We start from the raw sequence: 12,496 nt of genomic DNA on the forward strand, positions 1-12,496 counted from the left end.
CCCCCTCTACACACATAGTATGGTGATGTATATCACCCTACATCTTCTGCCATGGTACTGAAGGTCCATCACAGAGAAGAAACATTGCATCCAGAAAGCAGCCATGGTTCACAGCAACAACCAGGACTGCAATAAGTTAGGCCATAGCAACTGCTAATGGTGATAAAGAAAACATGGTTCCCTCTTGACTGAGCACCCATGTATACTGTTAGACCCCGACTGCATGCAGCACCCAACAACAAGTCCAATTGCTCATGGATCCTGGTACTCATTAGCCAGAGCAAGCAGGGAGCAAACACGAGCACACATTGCTCACAAGAACTTTATTCAGAATGGAGACAGCTTTGTGCGAGCTCCCTCACAGACACCCAGTCTATGACCATGTGGAGCAGTGACGAACGATAGTTTTTTCCCACATTTATACACTTTGGTTTATGCTCATTACCATTCGTTCTACCCTCGCCCCCTCCTATGTTCCACACATTTTTCCTCCCATCTCAAGCTCCATCTCTGTTTACTGTTTGCTTCATTAGCATGGAATTGTCTATGCATTTTACTCATTTACATGTCTTTTTGCTATGAGTGCATGTCTAAGACATTGACTTCTCTTCTTTGGTCAATGGGCGGACTTTGATCAAAACCTGGAAGCTTCTGGAGGCTTCTTCACCAATCACCATTCACCTTTTTTGCAGATGTTCATTTCAGATTCTGTTATTAGTTACGTGTTGTTTTTCATATTCCAGTCTGTCTTTCTGTCTCATGTTGTACCATCTTCCACATTCCTAAAACAACACCCTATTCACAGCACGCAGGCTCACATTCACTTGCTTCTTTTTCCTCACAAAATGGTTGACACAGTTAAGATGGTTACTTAGCATAAGCAAATGGCTGGCTTAGAAATCATTCTGCCTTGTGGTCAGCAAGTCTGCTAGGCCACAAGTTAAAGCCTTAATTCAGCTGCAGATTCAATGCTCCCTGAAAATCCACATAGTGTTACCCTAACATATACATACTAGCCAGCTTGGATATGGATAACTGTATGGTTACATCAGCATAAAGCTTAGCTGGTTGTAAAGTCCAACCCCAGGGCTAAGGAAACAGATGGGCAACCTGGCCATAATGGCTTCCCAGCCTGCTAGGACAGCACTGCTACCAGTATCTGAGCTAGCTCATTTAAAACTTAAAGTAGCAGATAAAGAGCAGAACCTCATTCCTCTGATCTGGCGTAGGAGCGTTCCAGGGATTCATGGGAAAAAGCAGGAAGATGGGAATGGGTGTTAGGAAGCAAAGTGGGGTGTTAGCAGTAGGCCGTTCTAATCCCAAGCAAAGGAGAAAAGATGAGATCAAAGCATTGGAGAGTCTCAATTACTGCTGGTGAAGTGCTTTGCAATCACTGTCCATAAGACACTGCAAACGCAAGCAGTTAGTACTGACAAAGGGAAAATAATGGTGTACAAGTAGCAGCATGACCACAAGGGAATATATGACCACACTGCGATTCCAGTGTATATTTATTGTTGACCTTCTTTTTATGCGTTCCTCTTATAGTCTTGAATTATATGATTTAGTTGTCATTCCCTGCCCCCACTCCCCCTCCTTGTGTTGGTGTATTTTAAAAAACACTTTGGATTAATTTATAATAATTGCATTTTTGTTCCCAGAATTGTCTTTTTCTGTGTTCTCTATTACAAATAAACTTAAAAAAACCCAACAATTTCTCTGGCACCTGCAGACCTTTTCCTGATTATTCTTATTCCGATGCTTCGGCATGTTGAGTTTGTCAGACTAGCGTTGACCCCTCCTTGGGTGCTGAGAAACTTCCCATGCTATATGGATGCTCATTAGTACTCAGACCTAGCCCTATTATACTTGCTGTATTTGAAAGTTTCTGTTGATAATGATCTTGATGGTGTCAGCATGGCAGTTCCTGTTTTACTAGGTTTTTTTTATCCTCTCATACTCCCCGACATTCTGTGAAAAGACTCCATTTAATGAGATATTCCTAGACTTAGAAGCTGGGGAAATAGGAGGGGGAGGACAATGATATTAATAAAGCTGCCAGTACTATATAAGAACATCTTACCAGTGATCTATGTTTTTATGATATAAAGCACGGTGTTAATTCTGTCCTTGACATGTGGCTTGTACAGTGTTACCAGCACTGCGCCTAACTGTCCAACTGTCTTTGGATGGTTTCACATACTCTATTAGTTCCAATGATATTGAACTTACTTTCTTATCCCATTCCCAGGGTGGACTCTGTCTCCTCCTCAATTATATTTGCTGGTATCAAGTGCTGTTTAGGCATGTGTCTAAATACACCCAACACTGTAGTCTGGCATGCAAGTATTCCTTAAAAAATATTGGCTCATTGTGGGTTTTTAAAGAAGCCACAGCTGTTCAGGGAAAAAGCTTCAATATCTATCAATTGCATGGTGACACTTTTGACTCTCACCAACATTTTGGTGGCCATGAGAAATGCCCAGAAAATGAGGCAAAGAATGATAGAATTGTACGACGTAGCTGAAGTGTAGATTGCAAAGGGATTCATAGGCACAACAGCCAGGAGGGATTAGACCTGATGTGAGGAGTTTATGGGTAGTAGAATATGAGCACCTCACAGCCAGATTGTGCCCTCACAAAAACAGTAGTCAGTAGGACCAAACTGTTATCCCTATTGTACAGATGCAAAATTGTGGCACATAGAGGATAAGTGACTTGCCCCAGTGCACATAAAAAGGTAGTGGCAGAGCACATCTCCCAAATCCTAGGTGAATAGGTAATCTCATAGGGCACATACAGATGTGCATGGACATTTGGTTCCCTGGGGACGAGAAGCAGCGGCGCACCTTGTGCCACAGTTACTTGTCCCCGGGGAATGCCCATGACACGTGCCCCTGGGGGCCTCCTGGGGCTGCAGCTATGGTGATCCTGCCTGGTAGAGCCTAGCCAGAAGCCACAGAACAGCTCTGAGTAATCTGGCTCCACTTTTTAGCAGCACATGCTGCCTGAGCATGTGCTATTTTGGGGTTTTTTCTGCAGTTTTTTTTAACCTCTGGATATCCAGGGGTTGAAAAAAAACACGTAAAAGAAAAAAAACAGAACAGTGCACGCTCTTGCAGCATGGAGAACACTGCACTGTGTGGTATGTGGCGCTGCAAACACGCCACATACCTCACACCCATGCTTGTCTGCATGAGCCCAAAGTGTCTATGCATAATTATTTGCATACAGGTGCAAACACAGATTTCCCACTACCAGGGCTTTGAATCCAGGACTTTTGGCATTAACTATAGTGATCTAGGCCAGGGGTTCTCAACCTCCAGCCCATGGGCCAAATGAGGCCCCCAGAGACATAGTATTCCAGCCAGCAGGGTTCCCCACAGCTTGGGAAATTTGCAGGAGGGGAGCAGTGGCAATAAATACAGCCACCCGCCCCTGCTGCCAAATTCCCAAACACTGAGGCCCATATAGCAGGTTGGGGCCAGGTCATGCCCCCTTCCCCTGCTCCCACGGCTGGATGAAGTGAAGCTATACCCCTTCCCTAGCCTGTATGGAGCCTTGCTGGGCTGGGTTGGGGCCTGCTCAAGCGCCTCCTTACCCTTCCCCGGGCCTGGTCAAGGCCCCTTCCCCCTTGGGGCTGAGTTGGGGCTGGGCCATGCTCCATCCCTCCCCCTGTGGGGATGTCCCCAGCCCCCCTCTGTGCTGCCAGGTGGAGCCCTGCCATGATTGCCCTGTGCTGGATCAGGACCATCATCCGGGACCATCCAGCCCATGGGCAGCCTGGGCACTGCTCATCCAGCCCACCAGCCAAAAAAGGTTGAGCTCCACTGATCTAGGCCTTACACTTTGACAGCAACATAGACTTGGTTGGGAAATTATCTTTTTCCTGTTAAACATTTAGTCAAAAAAAACCCCCACGTTTTAGAATGTCAGTTCTTTCATTGACATATTTCAAAATGTTTGTTTAAAAAGCTAAAGTTCCTCTAAAAGAAAGGGAGGGGGAAAGTTTGCCAGTAGTATTTTTTTTTTTTTCCAATCAAAAAAAGAAGAAAATGTCTATACAATGGATCCTTTTCCTGAAAAAGTCCCATACTGTCAAGAAAGTTTGAACAGGATTTTTTTTCCCACCGCCTTTATTGTGAAACTTTTATTACTCCTGGTGCTGCAAAGTGCAGATACAAAGGGCACAGCTTGACTTCCAGATTCCAGGTGGGATCTGCACTGGTAGCAGTTAGAAAAATAATTGCTTTACCTTGTAAACTGAGCAAATCTGATCTGGAGTCATTGGGAGAGAATAAATATGGAACCCTGTGATCTCATTTGTACAGAGTCACTTTTCATTTATACAGCTGTCCTTTAAGAAGTCACTTGAGAAACAAGTGTAGGCACAGCCACCTTGTAGCCTGGAAATTAAGGGTGATTAAGAATCTTCAATTAAAACCCAGTTTAATTAGGGGACAGTGTGAAGTCACAGCCAGGCCAGTTCCAAGGTGTTTCCTTGCGTGCAGATGGTGAAGTGCCAAACAGAATCAAAAGAGAATTTAATTACAAGATCAGAAAAGTCAAGCAGCGTGGAGAAAACAGAGCGCTATGAAGAAGGATAGTGTGTTACATAACATGAAAAACAAAATTGCATCTTAGCCGCTCCTGAAGGATGGTGGGACCATTAGGAGATGGTATTAAATATGTACGATGTGGTTTTAGTTCAGAGAGTTTTATTAAACTGTGTATAATATGCAAGTTGGTTCATAGATTTATTTCTCTATCTGTAAAAATAGCTGGGTAGCTCAAGCGAAGTTCCAGACCTAAATGTTCCTAAGTTTGAAGGTGACTGAGATCTGTTTAATTTTCAAACAAGTACTTCCCTGTTTTCTCTCTGCTTGTATTGCATCCTCAGACTCATATATTAAACTAGTATTGTGTCCTCAGACTCAGAAACTAAACTGTATAGTGTCCTTTGTCTGATGCCTAACAAAGACTTCGCAAGAGCTGACCACAATTGTCTCCCTGTTTACCTGTATTCCCCTCGTGTGTCTACTATATCCACTTTTTGCTCATCTATGTTAGACTGTGAGGTCCCTCTTTTCACTGTGGGTTCGTACAGGCCTTAGTACAGTGGTTTGCTGGTCCATCCGCAGGGTTCCTGAGCGCTTGTGAAATACAATTTATTATTTCTATTCTTGCTGTGGTGGTAATGTGAATCTTTATTCTGAGGTTTAATATATATCCTCAGAGCTCTGGTTATCCATTAACTTATTTTAGAAGAGTCTGTATAAAACACCTATTGTTTCAACACACAGGCCAACATGTACAAATGATAATTAACCTTCCTAACATGGATTAATGAAGAGAGGCATTTAAAATAGTTAGGGACCCAGATAGTAAGGTGTTGCACAAACCCAGCAACACAGAGATGAAGGGATACCAGCACATACCATGAAAGAGTGGTCAGAGTGGGGAAAAGGTAGAGAAGGTCTCTGTAAAGAAAAGTCCCACGCCTTCAAATCAATCATGAAAATCAGTGGAACAGAACAAAGAAAACTGAGGCCAATGTCAACCCTTAGTTGAATATAAATTGAGAAATTTACTTAAATACGTCAGGGAGTAATAGCTAGGGTGGGAGAACTATATCAGGTGAAAGACAATGTTGGCACAAGAACAAATGGATATAAATTACTCAGGGATACATCTAGTCTGGAAATTAAAAGAAGGTTTCCAACCATCAGAGCAATGAGGTTCTGGAAAAGCCTTTGAATGCAAATACTTCAGGGGCAAAAAAATAAATAAACAAAAGAACTTGGCTATTTTTATGGGGGAGTTTTATAAATATATGAACGAGACTAAATGATACAGGTGCCTGGGTAGCAGGCACTGGACTGGATAACCAAGATAGTCCTTTCCAGCTACATCTCCTATGCTGCTATTTAGTAAGTCAGGTATGTTAAGGAAAGTATTGATCATATTCCATTGTAGTCACATGCCTTTTTTGACTTATTGGGGATAGAGTTAAGGTAGCGGTTCACATGCAAGAGGTTATCCAATACTGAAAGCTAATTTTAATTGAGTTGTAATTAAGATATCTGCTTTCCTAAGGATTCTCCAGCTTGAATTGAATTGGTACTTTTATGCTTATTGATTTATATATTAATAAAAGAAAGTCCAATGTCAGTTTTGCTTAGTGATTCTTTAAGGATTTGTTTAGTGTCTTAACCAAAAATCAATGTGAGAAAAAAAAAAAACATGGCAGAAGCACAGATTTGAAAGTGATCTCCAGCACGATTACCATAAATCAAAATGAGGTTACCTTGCTGTATGAATTTCTATTGGCTTCCAAAGAAAGACTGCTGATTATTATACCCAATAGTAGTGTCCCCTCATATTGTGTTCTTCACAATTCCCAGTCTGTCCTGTTCTCCTGATATTGCCCTAGTACAATGTGGGGCTGGTGCCATTAGGCATAAAAACATTTCTGAGTTTGGACTATGCATGCAAGAGTGAATATGCGGGTCATGATCAGGAATATCCCAGACCACAGTGTATCTTACGTGACTTGTCCAAAATGAGTCTTGCTCAGTCCTTGTCAAGGCTCTTCATCACTAGCCTAAAAAAGAGCAGGCAGCAAAGAGAACAGAATGAGAACATAGTTCTTCCTTTCCTCAGCTCTCTCATATTGTGATGGACTGGACAGACAATTGAGCTTCCAGGCCATTGATGTAAGTGATACCAGATAGCTTTTATGTCAGTGAGACAAACCACACTTGTCATATGATGGTATGATTCACTCTGTACCAACTCATAAAGGTTACCTAGCAAAAATTTTCATTTCTAGTAATGATTTACAATCCAGAAAGAATTGACTGTCAGACCTCACTGTGTGTGTGCAGTGTTGCCAGTTGTGAAGGGGGACATCTTTTTACTTGTACATGGAACAAAACTGATGTAAAGGGAGTAAGAGAGAATAAAGATGGAAACTTCATGGTGCCCATTTTTTTCGAATTCACCTTTAAACATAAAACCGCATTTAAATCGTTAGATATGGATAAAGATGGATTCAAAGATATGTTTTTGTGGTTAGGACACCGTGCTAAAATTAGGAAAAAGGAGAGAACAAAAAATCTCCATCAAGACAATTTTTTGGAAAATTGGGTTTTTGATGACATGACTTTGTTCATAGAAAGTAAGATAATATAGGCTTAATCATGCCTATGTGGTGTGGCTTCAGGGTGTCACAAATCAGCCCCTGAGACCATTTTTCTGTATTAGAAATATACCATTTGGGGGTTTCAGCTAGTTTTCATTTCTGGAAAACTCTCAGTTTGTGGATATGGTCTTCACTCGTCTCTACAGACCAAGTGTCAGCCGCTGTGCTACATGGGTGTCCAAAGGTTCTGTTTGTACCATAACTACATAGTTGGTACAAAATGTATATGGTGCATGTACTGTAATTGGTACATACAGATGTACCTATACACAGTTGGTACAAAATTTATATGTTGCATGTACTGTTATCTGGCCATTTTTTCCTCTTCCCTTTCCATTCCCTGCCTTTCTCTTGCTTTCTGCATTCTGTTCTCTGATGCAAATAACAGTCTGCTTGAGAGCTGGCCTAGCTGCTAGTCTGGGAGTCTGAGACTAGCCTGGCTGAGTCTGGGAAAATGTTTTGGGGTATTTGACTTGTTTTGCAAGGTACTGTGTTTCCTCCTCTCTCTCCTATAATTCCCTTTATGTATAAGGAAAAAAACTATTGGCATTTCTGCCCTATATTTCAGATATTGCCCTCGTCAAATATATTGTGCTCCTGTATAACTTTTTTGTTTATTAGGAACAGAAATCCCTGATATGTCAAGCTCTCAGAAGGAAGCAGCATGGTGAGGCAGAACCAGAATGAATCTTAGACCTCAGAGAGCTGGATCTGGAGTGGGTCTGCAGTGGTTAACTACTCAGGAGTATTTTTATTTTCCTTCAACACATTTCAGAAAGCAGGGAGTCTGGAGCAAAAGCAGTATGGGCATTGATTTGGAAGGACCCTTGAGCCAGTCTTGATACAGGAACTAGTCAGGGCCCGGGCCAGTGTTTCCATTCAGTTACTGAGATTTACAGGGTAGTGTGAGGGAGGAAAATGTTCTGAGAGAGCCCTTTGGTGAAGTATGCTTGATTTAGCTAGATTTCCTCATGGGTTGCCATTGTGGGAGTTTGGCCACATCTCAGAAGTGTGTAGTACCAACATCACTGCACTCATTCAGCTCTTCTGCTTGATATGGAGAAGCCGTGGGTGTTGCTTTCAACCCCATGTGAAGTGTGGACAGTTAATTTCTGTACTTCCAATCCACACTGACAAGAGCCATATTTGACCTAGGGCAGCATGGACACCAATAATCAGCTTGGTTTTTTATTTATTTATTTACACCAAGAGACTAGCCTCTCCGGTACCATTATCACTCAGGAAGTACTGATGATGAAGAAATCTCTCCCTCTCCCCCTCTAGTTACTACTTTTTTCATGTTTTTCCCCTGCCCCTCAGTTAAGCTACAGTAGCCAAGTAAAAACTAATGGAAACAAGTGTCTGATACCATGGACGTGCTTGTAACTTTTGAGAGCTGTAAAGTTAAACCTAGGGCAGTGTGGAAAGCTAATTGATCTCTGGAGCTCCTGGATGACAAATAGGGCACAGCTTTGGTCCTTCAAGAGAGAGGAGAGGAGCTGGCACATATAGATTTGCTGCCTAGCAACAGGACATGTGCTCTCTCTGAACCAGAGAGCACTTTCCATAAAATCATAGATGCTGGAGATGGGAAATACATCTCAGCTCACCCAATCCTTTCCCTGAGCTCATAGGAGCAGTCTTCACAGTGCATCTCCGTGGTCTGTTTAAAATAGTCTCAAACCACGATACTCTCACTGCTTTTTCAGGTGTGGCAATTCTACTCAGTGTTGGGACATTTTTCAGCCCATGTGTTCTTTAACCTCTGCTTTAGGCAGAGGTTTAGGCTCTTAGATGAGGTCAGATTTATAACTCTTGGAGGAAAACTTCCAAAGTTTCTATGTTACTTAGAAGCCTAAGGGTCAGATTCAAATTGGTTCCAGAGGTGCCTACACTTAGGCACTGGAATGCCTAAAGTAGCTTGATTTTAATTTGACCCATTTTAGGTGCCTAGGATCCTATACAATCTGTAGAGAGATTTAGGGATCTGCACACTCTCTCTGTATAGAGAATGGGGAGAGGTAAGTGCCTCCAAAGGATAATTCAGGAAGCTCAGAAGGGCCTGAAGAGAGCCAATTGGAAAGACAAAAGCAAAGGGTGCATCTAAATTTTGCTTCTCTTGGGAGCTCAGGCATCTGATTTAACACAACATCTCAGAGGCCTTCATTCACCTGTAGTTCAGAGAACCTAATCCTGCTTTGGAGAACAGGCTTCTGTGGTTGTGATATCTATCTTTTACCCTGTGGATACAGTGTTCAATGAAAACAGGCATATGTGAGCGAGAAGAACTAAATAATGAACTTCATTGTGGAGCAGTAGCAACCCTAGCAGACCCTTGGTCTCTCTCTAACTAACTACTATCTAACTGAGGGACTATCTATCAATTCCCAACTCTTCTAAATTAGAGAGTGTCTCTAAATTATAACAGTTCTTAGGGCTGTGCGAAATTTTCCCGAATGTTTAGTTTCGAAGCTGTGTCGATGCATTTTGAGCTCGGAACAGTGAAGTAAAAATGAAACAAAAAGCTTTGAAACAGCTTTGAAACAAATGACAGCACTCAAAACATTTAGAAAGTTTCAAAACATTTCAAGTTTCAAAGCAGCCCAGTGGCGGGAGGCAGGGGAGAGCCAGGGCCACGCTTCGACTGGCTCTGCAGCCCCATGGAGCTCAGCCTGGCGGCGGGAGGCAGAGTACAGCAAAACATGCAATACTTGCCAGCAGCACCAGTCTCCTGTCATCTGGCACACAAATCCAGGGGCCACACCGCCAGGAGCTGCTGCAGGGCTGTGCCGGACTCCTTCTGGGGGTGCGGGCCCCCAGATCTGCACTGGATGACAGAAGACTGCTGCTGCTGGCTGGGGCCAGTCTTTCAAAGTGCTGAGTGCAGGCTGTGCCCAGTGCCAGTCCCAAGCTGCAGCAGCTGCCTCCTCCCATCTGGCACAGATCCAGGGGCCTGCACCCCCAGGATGAGTCCAGCACAGCCCTGCAGCCCTCCTGGCAGTGCAGGCCCCGGATCTGCGCTGGATGACAGAAGGCTGGCAATGCTGGCAAGTGTCACGTGTTTTGTTTTTTTGAAGTTTGAGGTGCAGTTTCTGATACACTTCTGCACCTATCTCCTTGAGGGTTTCATGCCCTCAGTAGGGGCTATCATCCCTGCAATTTTCATACAAATCAGGCATGAAATGACAAAGTTTTAGGCATTTTCATGATTCCCCATTATAGCCTATGGGCGAATGTCAAACTACATTGACACAGCAAAACAGTTTTGACGAAACGAAACAGGACAGTGCTTCAAAACGAAACAAAATGACAAAACAAAACGCTGTTCCTTTGAAACGGCAAAATGGATGTTGAAACAAAATGGTGGTATATTGCACAGCTCTAACATTTATTACTGCATCTTCCTTCTTAACAATAACTATGAAAATCAATTAACATCGAAATCCATTAATGCCCATCTAAAGAGAAGAGGTTACTAGTACATCACTCAGAAGTTAGTCTTTGCCGCTCACTTTCTTATTTTTCCTGTTCTGCAGCTCTTTAACAATCCTCTGTGAGTCTTTCAGGGGGTTTCACTGTTTCCAGTTTCTCATTTGTTTTTGGTGAGTAGCTTTTCCTCCACATCTTGATATATTTGAGTCCTTGTACTGGAAAGGTGCTCTTCATGACTCCTGTATATGTTGGGCCAAGAATGCAACATTCAGGGGCCTAGAAAGGGATTAAGAAAGAAGGTTGTGGCACTTATCTGGGAAAGGAGAGCCCTGGATTCTGCTACTTGGGTTGCTTTTTTTCCTTAATTAAGAACTGTCTAATGTAAAGTGCATATAGAGCCTTGGAACAGCTCTTCCCTCTCCCCGCACATGGTTGTGCAATAACCACATAACTGTAGAGCCTTGTTGTTCTTGAGCTGAATTTAATGATGTTGATATGAGTCAGATATGAACTAGGTATGTTTGGTGGGCGGTTCCTCTGTGGGGAGTTAGAGAGAGTTTAAGCACTCCCCCATAACCCCATCACCAATATCAATTGTGGCGGAGCTTAGCCAGTAGATAGGTGCTCACATATTTCAACTGGACAGCTTCTGAATAGGGCTCTGTGAAGCTTTGGGTCATGATTTGATTCAGAGGAGATTTGGCCTGATTCCATGGCCGAATCTCTGAATCGATTCAGGGGCACACTTAAAAGGTCTGAACTGATTCAAACCTCTCTGAATCAATTTGGAAAAGATTTGGAGAGCTTCAATGATTTGGGCAGCCCCTGCCTGCTGCAGCAGGGAGCTGGACCCAGACTCTGAGCTGGTAAGTAGGGGGCAGGGGAGCGGAGGTTGGAGGAGAGGGGAGGAAAACATGGGGAGGGGCTGTGACAGGCCTCATTTCCTACCTCCTCCCCCAGCCCCCCCAACCCCTACCTGCTCCTCTAGAGCCTCCCCCCTCCCATGGCTGCCCCACCCAGCCCCAGCTCCTGGTGCTTTTTAAAAAAGACCCACCCACTGGCTTTTGCCTGGTGGTCCCCACTGCCCCAGGCTGCATGGAGGGCTCTCCATGAGTCCCCTGACCCCCACCCACTCCCCCAGCCCCTCCCTCCCTCCTGCCCCAGCTCCAGCCCATTAAGAAAAAACAAAAAACAAAAAAGCATCGCACTCACCAGCTCCTGCAGTGGCCTCAGGGCTTCTGAGGCCTTGTGACAGAGCCCCCCATGCAGCATGGGACAGTGGGGGGCAGTGGGAATCGCTCCTGCCACCAGGCAGGAGCCAGTGAGTGTTGAGTTTTTTTCCCCCAAAGAGTTGGGAGCTGGGGCCGGCAGGGCAGCCATTGCTGGGGCTGGGAGAGCAGGTGGGGGATGGGCCTGGGTGATTTGGCAACAGTCAAATTTCTGAATCAGATTTGGCGGACTTGATTCAGGACGGTGATTCAAATCACCAAATTGAATCACTGTCCCTCAAATTGGCCGCATCCGAATCTGAAGCACATACAGACCTACTTCTGAACCCGCACTGACACCCCAACACAGGCCCAGGCGAGCTTTGAAGTCTAAAGTGGTGGTGTGAAATGATTTTAGGGACAGAATGCATTTTGGGCTCCTAGCACAATGACAAATTGATTTTTTCTTTGGGACTTAGGGGGTTAAAATCTGCCAAAGTCCTATTTAGCCACCAGGAGAACGAATTTGAATCTGGCCTTATGTTTTTTCCACTGCATTTGAAAACTCCTTCAAGGCTTTTCAAAAGAGCAGCTTTTCAGCATATGATTTCCCACTGCTCAGTGCATGACCCATTCTGGTGAAAACCCAGGC

This window comes from Alligator mississippiensis, chromosome 1, assembly GCF_030867095.1.
Source record: "Alligator mississippiensis isolate rAllMis1 chromosome 1, rAllMis1, whole genome shotgun sequence".
Taxonomy (NCBI): domain Eukaryota; kingdom Metazoa; phylum Chordata; order Crocodylia; family Alligatoridae; genus Alligator; species Alligator mississippiensis.